Source organism: Papilio xuthus, unplaced genomic scaffold (genome assembly GCF_000836235.2).
Source record: "Papilio xuthus unplaced genomic scaffold, Pxut_1.1 DF828177.1, whole genome shotgun sequence".
Classification (NCBI taxonomy): domain Eukaryota; kingdom Metazoa; phylum Arthropoda; class Insecta; order Lepidoptera; family Papilionidae; genus Papilio; species Papilio xuthus.
In genome coordinates, this window is record NW_013530472.1 from 1623034 (window position 1) to 1634638 (window position 11605).

An 11605-nucleotide genomic window follows, 5' to 3' on the forward strand; every position below is an offset into this window, starting at 1 on the left:
CAAATGTAACAATAAAATCTAGAGGAAAACTAATGAACTCATATTTAAAAAAAACTAAGCAATTACAATTTTAACAAAACAAATCTCAACTCAATAATCAAAATTAACACAGTAACCTTATACTCGAATCATCAACCAAAAAATTACTTACTGATTCTCAACCTATAAACACACAAACTTATTATACTATTTTTAAAATATTATTTAAATATGTACGAAAACCTTTTACTTTCTCAAATGCAAAGAATTAACCATTTCTTTCTTAGTAATTCTAAACCACAGTAAACAACAATATATAATAATACCAGTATAAACGATAAATCTTTTAACCAATAAATAAACATTTTTGTTACACTGCACCTAAGAAATTACAGCAATTTAAACAAACAAAGTATAATTAGTTAAACTCCATACCCCTTTATCAATTAGACATAAACTCACACTGTAGCACACGACCAAGTCACTATAGTGCACAACAATTACAATGTTGCAGATAAATTCTAAAAATGAACATTCTGTTAAACTTTTCTAACTTCCCTATAAAACTCCAGGTACATCAACAAATACAAAAAGTACAATTTTTAAACTTAAATCACCAAGAGACAAACCTTGCTAAAATTAACTATAATAAAATAATTAAACTGCTATCAAAACCAAAAAAAATTTCGACGACCTAGCCTGGACTCCACGTCCAACCTTTTTAACACCACGAGTGACTGCGCCAGTGCGCCTGGACCCCCAGTCATCTATCAGCCTGCCGACGACACGAACGACAGCGCCAGTGCGCCCGGACCCCCAGTCACCTGTCCCTCCTACAAACCAACAAGCGACCTTGCCAGTTCGCCTGGTCTCTCCTGTCACTCGTCCACCCTACGACGGTGACATACCGTGTCCTGCCTCCACCTCAGCAGTGACACCACGCACACTACATGTACAACAAACAACCACACTAGTACGCCCAGACCCCTAGCCACTTGTCCGCACTTTAACCGTACAAGTGACCAGTCAGTGCGCACGACCAATGTGCTCCGCCACCTCTTCGGCAGTAGCACCGTGTCCTACCTCCTCCTCGGCAGTGACACCACGAACGCTCCCACGTTTACTAATTCAGCCACGCCAGTACGCCCAGACCCTCCAGCCACTTGTCCGACCTTTAACAGTACAAGTGACCAGTCAGTGCGCCCGGCCTATGCGCTCCGCCACCTCCTCGACAGTGGCACCATGTCATACCTCGTCCTCGGCAGTGATATCACGAACACTCCCACGTGCACCAATTCAGCTACGCCAGTACGCACAGACCCTACAGCCACTTGTCCGACCTTTAACAGTACAAGTGACCAGTCAGTGCGCCCGGCCTATGCGCTCCGCCTCCTCCTCGGCAGTAGCACTGTGTCCCACCTCCTCCTCGGCAGTGACACCGTCCACGCTCCCACGTGCACCAATATGGCTTCTGTCATACCGCGATACCGGTGGCTACCCGCGTGACGCAGCTGCCTGCGCTCACGCCGCTGCAGCCCCACGCGTCACGCTGCCCGCTTCGCCCACCACCTAGCTCGCGGCGAACGATAGCAACACAACACCTATTACCATTATCCCTAAACGGTTAAACACAAAAAAAAAACATGTTAGGAAACACATCCTACATTACACAGTCAACATTCACTATTACAGTATAAACTACGAACACTTTCCGCTTATGACTCGGAATTAACATTGACTAAATTCACAAACTAACTGCAACATTCGGGCGTCATACAAAAATTAATCAGCGATGTTTTCTTACAAAATTAAATTCAATCAAACTCAATCTTTGACAATCCTAGAATTAAATTACACTGAATCAAAAACTTACTTTGCATAATAAAATTTCATTTAGTTACAATTTTTTAAGATACGTTACTAAACACGTCATCATAACAATGCAGCGGCGCGTCTGTCCCGCTCTAACTCGTGGTAACAGCATTGCAGCTTTCTCGCTCGCACCCGTGCTGCGCTCAATTGCATTATGCTTTGTCATGATTTGAAAAACTACAAAATGGACGTTGCAATTTTAAAACTCTTTTTCACAATTTATATTATCTTCGAAATTATTTATATTATACAAAGAAAAAAACTGAAACACATCGCTTGCCCTTTACCAATTTGACTAAATTAACAACTACAAAAACATTACGATACAAAACACTTAACAGTTAATCTTACATTCACTAATATCATTCGCGTCGTTTACCACTTAAACATGCACGCACAAAACATATGACGCCTGCAGGATACTCTTCTCCGCAGCTCCTACAGGTACCTTCGCCGTCGCCGCTGCGCGAGGCCCTCGCCCGCTGCCACCGGCCGGCCCTGGCCCTGCCCTTCTTCCGAACACATCCAAGTACCCGTGTGCTTCCAGCACCACACACGTAGACTGCGGCCACACTTCCCCGCCGCACACACAGACGCCGCCGCCCGCCGCCGCCACTGCGAAGGCCCCTCGCCCACTGCAGTCGGCCGGCCCTGGCCCTGCTCTTTTTCAGGGCACACATGCCCTAAGCACCCGTGTGCTTCCGACACCACACACGTATACTGCGGCCACACTTCCCCGCCGCACACGCAGACGCCGCCGCCCGCCGCCGCCACTGCGAAGGCCCCTCGCCCACTGCAGTCGGCCGGCCCTGGCCCTGCTCTTTTTCAGGGCACACATGCAGCCGCTCCCTGGCCGCCTTTCCCGGCTGCCTCCGCCTGCTGCCTTGCTGACACCGACGCCACCGCCTTCTCCACCGACATTTTGCTATCGCACGCAGGTTCCGCGAAAAATTCGCTTCGCAAAATTAATTTTGCGCGAAATAAACATACGCGTTCACTTATTCGCCACTGTAGTCGCTTCTCCACGCGGTCACTATATTTTTTTACGCCATTAAAATCATCCTCGTCGCCAGTTGTAGTGTATGCGTATTAATGAAACGGCGGTTGGTTTGGGACTGATTTATTTTAAATCATACAGACGGTAGGTTACACTAACCTACCTACATTTATCACATTATATTACACAATAATCACCAAAGAATTTCTTACTAGAACTTCTTCTAAAACAAATGATAATCAACGCTAACGTTTATATGGCGGTAAAGTTTGTTTTTACGAACAGTACGTATATACTTCGACGGTACGTATAAAATATGAACAATAGTAGAATTGCATCAGTATAGCAACGTAACAGTTAATTCATAAATGTTACCTCTGGCTACGTCCATCTTTGATAAGATTAGGTTAAGTAATATTCTCCCACCTTGAAAAACCTTACAAAATGACAGCAGAAATGGACGGATCCACCAGGTGGCAGACCGTGTGTAGACGAAAACAGTATCAGAAAGACGATATACTACAAGTATTGGACCTTGTTTGAAACAGGAAAAAGGTTGAGACACATGGAAATGGTTAGAAGAAGCTTACACTCAGAAAAATGTCGAAATATCGGAATAAAATGCTTAATACAAAAGGAGACATACATCGGTAGACGCATAGAGGCTGAAATAAGCGAAATACTTTTGAGACGCGTTCGCCACATACAAGGACTGGCTTATTACTCCTATTAAAAGCAGTACTAGAAATGTGCCGCAACAAAAATAACGTTAATTAAAGGCTTGAATAATTTTAAAAGATACAGTCTGTACAGTTGGCACTTTGTCCTATGAATGTAGTAGATGGAAATGAAACCTTTGATCTTAAATTTGTATTCAAAGAGCAACGTCTACACTCCCCAGGCTTTTTTCTGCAGGAGACCCATGGAATAAAACCACGTCGAGTTCTTTCTCGATGGCTGTTTACTTTCAATTAAACCACTTATAGCTTCATTTGCATCAGTCGCTTCTTTAGCGACCTTTTTATAATAATGAGCGGTCGGCAACATAACGTACTTAATGAAAGGTAACAGCCTGTATGTAACTAGTCTTTTAATAAAGTTATTACGTGGGAAATTTTCCCAGGATGCATTTCAACTTCAATTTGCTAAGAACGTTAAAAGACTGAATAATTAAAAACATGGCAAATTTTATCTTTTGGTAACAATCCATATGTAAAAAATAGATTTTTTATTTATTTACAAAATTATGAAGAGAAATAATATTTCTATTTCATTACTGTAATAGAGCTCTAAGAAATATATAGTTTATTGTTAATATTGGTGCAATATAATTTTTCATACTAAAAGTCCTTCGTATATAAGTTAACTTTGCCAATTAGGTCATCCGTATATTTGTAAAGTTTTTATTTTACGTATCGTCGTGATGTTCCTGCGAATTTATTTAGATAGGGGATAGGATATTTCATATTTGCGGAGTTTCCGCGAGTGTTGATATGACAAGCAGTTAATTGGAAATGGCGACGTGCGAACCGCGGCGTGTCATGTCCAACGGCCGAAAGTGTTTTGTCCGATTAACTTTTTTTTTTAGTTATTCCTTCGCAAGATATAAATTGGAAACGGACGTGATAGTCGGAAGATTGATCTATGACACGATTTTGGCGGGAAAATTGAAATACATATAACGAGGAGATTTATTGGTCCTTGAAAACTCTGAGTTGCCTAAACTATAGTTTAAAACTGTTGGTTATAATTGAATTAGATAGATAATAAAATGTAGTAACAATAAGTATATTTTAAATAATTGACGACGATTATCTTAATTACCCACGTTCTTAGATTAGGAATTAGTTGTATGAATAATGTACGACAAATTAAATAGTCAAATGCCAACTAACTTAATTAAAAAGGTCATTGAGTCTTTTGATCGTGTCATTGTCGATGTAACGTGACTCATTTATACACAATAAAACATTATCTGTCCGTGTATCTTTAATTTATTGCGCTTGCCAGTTTCATTCTATTGAGGGACGGTTACAACTTTGTCACAATAAAAGATTTGTTCGTCCGGTATTAAATCACATCGTATTTCCTAGTTTGTGAATTGCGACATAGTTGCTAAGGTATAATATATGTAGTTTGTTTAATTCACATATTGTTTCTAGTTAAAAGATTTAAAACCAATTTCAACTGAGGCTTTCTCGTGGAGTCACATATCATTTCCTCAGCTAATTGGCAGGGCGCTTAAGACATGCTGGTTTTTTTATCTGTTTAATTTTTAAATGTTTAAAGGTCTCTCTCTCTCTCTCTCCCTCTGCCTAGCTTGCATCCCGTAAGAGATCAGCTTTCCCAATCAGTCTCTTCCACTTCGCTCAGTCCTCGACATCTTCGTCCAATACTTGGTAGTCACTCGTGTCTTTTACCATTACATCTTTCCATTAAATTTGATGTTTGCCTCTGGATCCCCGACCAGGAAGAAAAAGTTGTAGTGGCAAATTACCGACGTACTCCGGTGGCCTCCTTCTTTCATGTCTTTTAGTTTAAAAAAAATAATTATTTTTTAAATTTAACAGATTTTGTGTGATCATTAAACTAATGCAGAGAAGTAAAGGTGCACGATCGTATTGGAATCCCTCCCGCGTATAGTAGATTGATATTGACTCAACTATCAAGCAAGGGCTGAGCAGTGAGCTAGCCGGTAGGAGGGAAGTCGAGAGCAATACAGATACGGTCGACGTCAGATAAACATTATATTATCCATCTGTACAGTCTCGATATCTTCTCCCATTATAACAATTGCTTTATGAAATAATAAATAAGAGTGTATCTCATACGCGGTACAAATTCTATATTTTTTGCACATGTCAGTAATAATTTTTGTAGTTATTTGTATATGTTATACAGTATGATGTTTTATTGCGAATTCATATAAAGCGAAGAAAAACTAAATAATTAAATTTTTTGTAATATATTACTTAAGTTAAACAATACCATGTCCACTACATTTTGAGTACATTTCAAATCAAATAATAAAAAATGATACGTGATATCAAATAAATTTATGTAAAATTAACAAAGATGTAATTAAAACAAAAAGAGGGGGCTTTATTTATACCACGAACGGGCAATGTCCTTTAGTTTCGAAAGGGAACGAAATGTCAGACATTCAAATAATTTTATATAGTAATAACGGGTAACAATTTTGTCTGTATATTTACCTTCTCGCAATAAAAGACATTGTTCACGAGAACTCAGTCCCCAAACATTACTTTTTCCACGAAACTGAATTTAAACGAATTGAAGAGCTCTTTATAAATACGCAAGGCAAATATTAGAGCTTTGTCGTTAGTCGGTTTCCGTCTAATGCTAGTTTCACAGGAGCGTGAACAGGGAGACTTCAGTATTGCAATTATTTGGACGTACTGGCCAGCGCTTTTCCGAACATAACATTCGATTAGCGATGTCATTAGAATCATTTAGAATGTGTTAAAATGCAACATATACTCGGTTCTTTACATTTTTAAATTTTCCATTTTTTGCTAACTTACTTTTTCTAAGAGGGCAATACTGTTTTGAAATTAATTGTGCGTTCGAGTACTGCATTGTCCACTGCTCTGTCGCACTATTCTACCCTCGTGAAAGATAGCATAACAATTAGCGGTTTCACTATAGTTTTAATTACTCTTCCCAACCTTTATCCCTAATGGGGTGGACAGTGAAGGAAATTTATAGTTTTTCACTAGTATCTACAGTGATATATGACATGTCAATAATCTAAGTAAGCTATTGGCATAATCGAAATAAAAGAAAATTGTGAAAAAAGTAACTTCTGAAAAACTTATTATTTCTTGTCATGGCCAGAAATATTTATCATATTTGTATGATGCTCAGATGAATTATCAATTTCTGCTTTTTATTTATTTAGTTTTCTTAAAGATTAGCGTTGGCAGATTTTAGTTTGTTTCTAAATGTGTTAAACTGTATTCAGTTAGCAAGAAAAACATTTCAAATCGAATATGAGTGATTAAACTGAAAACCGATTGTATCCAAACCAGTCTTAGTTGAATTGAAACTGAACGAGCTATTTGAAATTTTCAATTTTGATCTTGCGAGACCGCCGGCGTAATTCGTTTCGTGTCTGCGTGTATCCGAAATGCAGAATTTCGTATTTAAGTAGGAATGTACCACTGGCCATCGGGAAAGGTTAGCTTAGGCGAGGTATCCTAGAACGAGGAATTATTTCGAATTCAGATGTAATCCAGTGCATCTCTAGGCTTTCGCTTCTAAACCTCTTACGGCTAAATGTGCGTACGGTGACTATCATTTAATGTAATGTAAATGTATTCAATGAAATTATTGTTTACTGTGAACTCATAAATGTCATCATATGTTTTGTACTGGTGTTTTGCAAAGGAAACGAAAAAAATTCACACCATTGTAGCATGCCTATGTCTTCGTAGACAATTCAAATTTATTACCTGTTTAGTAATTCACAATATCTTGAATCAAAACTCATCGGTGCAAATGCACGTTATTTCAAATCTGATTTTTAGAACATTACGATTTACGCTTATACAATTGGAATTAGACGGTCCTGTTAAAAAAATAATCCATGGTCACTTTCAATGTTTTCCCATTTCGTAAAATCCATATTCGTACTATAACAATCAATTTGGGCTTACAATAGTAACACCACACACACATCCTTTTGCATTAAGATGCAATACGTACAATAGCGCAAAGTAATTTAATTAAAATTAAATATCTATCTATAATGAGTTCAACAAAAAAATAACAAAATAAATTGCATTTCTGAGACAATAAAGTCCTGTTCATTGATAAGCTTGAGATGTTTGCGTTATTTGATACGGACTTTCAATCTATAATTCGTAATTAAAATCGGCGTAATGACATCTGTTATGGAACTAGGTAATTACTCCTCCTACGTCGTCGCTATCGACCAATAGATGGCGCTGACCGCGTCGCAAACAAACCGCCTTCGCGCCGCCATCACTTACCCATAAACATGCTAATTTACGTATGACTATTTTATAACATAATTAATAACTCGCGTCGCGCGCAGCCACTATTAGTTCAGATTAGGATTTGGAACAGTTTATGCGCTACAATTTAATTTGATGGTGTTCGCGTGACCCGGTCTTGGCTCCTTGTCGTCACATACTTTTATGGGTGATGTAAAATAATGAAAAAATACCGGATGGCCATTTTATGCGAGTCGTTTGATTTAGAGTCGGAGGCTTTTATGAGGGTTATGTACACTCTATCAGTCTGGATGTGTACGCCCGCGACGCGCTTCCTGGAATTATTTTATAGAAAGCTCATAATCAAATGGTATAGATAACATTTTATACTACAGTTATTAAAGTCAATATTTTATAGTCCTAATTAGAGATTTGACACTTATTTTTTCATGTAATGTTTATATCCAACTTTTGACTATTTATAGCTTGACAACGTGAAATATTGTCTATTGAAAACACAACTAGGATATCAAATAAAACCAAAATAATTCCTACTGAACGATCCGACGCAAACTTTCTTTAAGAATGTTAAACTAGCAAAACATTAAATCTAAATTGCAGTTGTACCTAATTCATTTTCTAGTTTATTTACAAGAGTGGTGATTTTTTTTTAATTTACATATCTTGCAAAAATCAAACTCAAAGTTATGACGATGAGTTTATAAATTCATATTTACGAGTGTTGTTTAAAGAAGGTTATATTTTGTAAGTTTTGATTAAATTAAATGTCTGAGAGTAGAACTCGAGCACGCGACAGAAGTTTAAACCTTACAGAGTCATGTGAAAAGCTTACAGTGTCATTCCTTTCTACAAAGCGACCTATGGTTACCTGGCGGTTTGGTTTTCTTATCGACAATATTAACTTGGAACAAAACTTCCAGCCAAAGTCGTAGATTTTTATGAAATTTCAATTTTTATTATGACATAAAACAAAATACACACTGCTCGTAGATTTGAGAGACAAGCAAGTATCTGAAACATAAAATTAAGTGCACCACTTCTTAAATCCAAAACATTATAAGACAGAGTTTTAGAACTATTTGAGGCACTCGGTTTTGATGGTTGTTCTCAGAAGACAGTTGTCAATGTTTATACAGGGTGCATATAAAATATACAAAAGTGGCCCCTCGGCGGACCAAGTGCAAACATTGCGGCTGCACTGGCCAGGGGTAGGGGAGCGCCGGGGGAAGAGAAGTCGAGGGTGACACGCACGAGCCACTATTCAAAGTTGAACAGTTAAACTGTTACATAAAAATACTTAAAAATGTGAATTTGAAAAACCGTGCTTAGTATTTTTTTTTATAAAATAATACACTTTAAGTCGATATTAATTTATAACATCACAGTTTATAACCAGCCAGTTATGTTTTCGAATAAAATTTTCTAACAATTTAAAAAGTTTTTAAAATAATCAATTAATTTTTTCTTAAAAAATAATATATTTTTATAAATTATTTGATAATATGGAAAAATACTCAAATAATTTTTGCAAAAATATTTTACATTAATAAAAGAAATAAAATATAAATTTAAATTTTAATTAATATGATTTTTTTATTAACATTTTACCATATGCTAGAAAAATCTAATTACATATTCCAATGGGTAATTTATCTTCGAATATTTAAATTATTATTTTAATTTAAAACGCATTATAAAACCTACAAGATATAAAATCCTGATGTATATCGTTTACATTTACTTGCATAGTGTAAAAGATTTCTCATAAAAATATTGTTTTAAGGAACGCTTCATTTTGCTTCCATAAATATTTGTAGGTACATCATATTAATATTATAAAGAGGAATCTTTGCAAAGATAAACGGATGTTCTCTTCGACGTACAAACTCTTGAACGGATTATTAAAAGTTAACATATATTTTTATATGTTTTAACTTACTCTTTGATATAAAGTTAATTTTATAGGTACTATTAGTTGAACCCAGCAAATGTAATGCACAAGATAAAATAATACCAAGTGTAAAATTTTAACATAAAATTTTATTATAAAATTCTAAAATAGTTTCGTCCCAATTCAGTTTTTTTTTTATAAATTTGAAGTACACTTACGTTCAGTTAAGCCGTTCTGACCATCAATTGAAAAATTATTCGATTCGAACGCGACAATTTCGTCGAAGTAACAAGGTCGGTTTCGATAATGCATGCTTCGACCCCGATGATGTAGTGTACACGTCCCGCGTTATGTTGCTTAGGCTACTGCCGATGACAACTCAATCAAACTTGTGTCTGCACTGGGTGAAGCCTTGGATTGGGGTTGACAAAATCTTGTCGATTTTAGTTCCAAAAATATTCAAGTCTCATTACTGTTAGCAAATATCCCTTGGTCTTAGATCTTTACTTCTAGAACATTCTCAAAGTTGGCCATTAAAAGCACAAGGCTATGTTGGCCTTAATGCAGGATGTACTCTGTAGTGCGAAACAGTATTTACAGTCGGGCCACCGCCTACCAGCAGTTCAAGGGGCAAGTTCAGTCTCACATTAAAAAAATCCTTTTATCTCTGGGCGGGCTCCCAATATCAGCTTCTTCCATTTGCCCACATATGGTAAGCGATTCATATAGTCAACGAACGAGATCTTACCGATTTTCTTGATTCTTTGGCCTTGGGGAGGGAATCATTTCCCTCTCCATTTTTCGCGAATACCATTTTGATCCGAAAATCGTCTGGAACTGCCACCCGCAGCCGCTTTGTAAAAGGCGACGATTTTGAGTCTTTGGTGTTGCAGATGTCCATAGGCGCATAAGATCACCTTAATATTCTGGAAATTCTTTTTTTTTACAAAAAAAAACATCGATACATCCAAATTTTCATATAAGTAAGATATGAGATCTTAGAGATGAGATAAGTTTGATATTAATCTTGCTTTAAGACTTGGGCTTAAGGAAAATCAAAGAGAGGCAACCCAAAGAATACGAGTGGGAAAAGTTTACCGAGTTTTCAGACGCGCCGCTGTAATTAGCGACTTTGGTTTGGTGTAACTTACCATGTAAGTTTTAGAGTTTGATGGCGAAATTTGAAATTGTTTCTTTCGTTGAGAAGATTAATGATTTATGTAGATTATTTTATTGTTTTGATGTTACGTTTTCTATTGGGATTTACTTTTTTATAAGAAGGTGAATAAATAAAGATACGATAATTAACGTGCGATTATAGAATTAAATAAAAATGTATAGATTTCTACTACGAGTAGGTAGTTCCATGTTTTACTATACAGTATTACTTTACGTAATGTAAATTAAGTGGAACCTGGAAAAGTAAAACCCATTTATTGATATGTATAAAAATTGTTTTGAAACAGTTAAAAAATCTGAAGTATGAGGATGAGGGCAGTTCGAAAAAACGTATGTAGAGGTGACCAAAACTCGCTGAAACCATCCATTCGTAATTAGTGAATGGTACCTCACCTAACTAATTTTTATCGGTTTAATAGGTAATAGATAGCTACTAGGTATAAATGATAATCTACCTTCTATTATATTAATCTTCTTCAATTATCATATGATAGTTGTTAGGTTGTCATATCTTGCTATATCATTAAGTGATCTATTCTATGATATGGCAGCGACGTGATCATGAGGTATGCCAGTAGTGTGCCAGCAGTACGGGAGCAGTGCAAGTAGAGTATAGTGCACGAGGTGCGTAGCGGCGTGCGCGCGCGCTGCGGGCGTGCGGGGATGGTGCGCGCGGCGGGGGCGGCG

General features: G+C 37.0%; 1 protein-coding gene across 1 annotated transcript in view; it reads left to right on the forward strand.

Annotated features, from left to right (window-relative positions):
• LOC106113621 (protein bric-a-brac 1) overlaps nt 1-11605 on the forward strand; it is a 205702-nt gene that overhangs the window by 8572 nt on the left and 185525 nt on the right. The window lies entirely within an intron of this gene.